Source organism: Simochromis diagramma, unplaced genomic scaffold (assembly GCF_900408965.1).
Source record: "Simochromis diagramma unplaced genomic scaffold, fSimDia1.1 OVJJ01000705.1, whole genome shotgun sequence".
Lineage (NCBI taxonomy): Eukaryota > Metazoa > Chordata > Actinopteri > Cichliformes > Cichlidae > Simochromis > Simochromis diagramma.
In genome coordinates, this window is record NW_024387448.1 from 4,012,074 (window position 1) to 4,012,837 (window position 764).

Sequence of the window (764 nt, forward strand, 5' to 3'; positions counted from 1 at the left end):
TACAAAACCTATGGATGGATTTTGTTTTTATTTCTGGTCTTATTCACTGATGTCCCTCTACCCTCTGCAACAGAAGGAATAAATCAATCATCAGCAGCATATTTATCATGTATCAGAATCAGTCCTGACCTGGCTTGTCACAAGTCGAAGTGTCTGACCTCTGACAAAACAAAGCAGCTAATTACTGAAATGTTTGAGCAGAAGCATCTTACTAAATCCTCACTTCTAACACCTCAGTTAAAGCCAGCTTTACAATTGAATCTCATCCCAACCCACAGAGACAGGAAGCATTTTATCTCTCACACACACAGACCTTATCATTCCGTATTCTGACTTCACCATTTTCCACATGAAATAAGCTCTGGTATCTGCAGGAGTGTTTGGACTTATGAAGAAGATAAGAATATTTCGCTTTTACAGTAAAGTGTCTGCAATGGTCACAACTAACAGAGTCATATAGTACAGCTCCGTACTGACATCAACACTGTACCTTGTGTCATTGAGCCTCACTGGGTCCCCTTTCTCTCTCACACACACAGACACACAGAGTTACTGATCATAATAATCATATACATGAGTTTTATCTGTTTACGTAAATACAGCACATGTCGGAGAGGTTACCTTTATGGATTTGGTTATATAATGTTGATGATATCAGTACATTGAAAGCTACAGTGCTATGTGAATGCATTTGTTTGCATTACACCAAAGGTTGTCTTATTTTGCTGTGCAAAAAAAACAACCCACTTGCTAACACGTGAAAA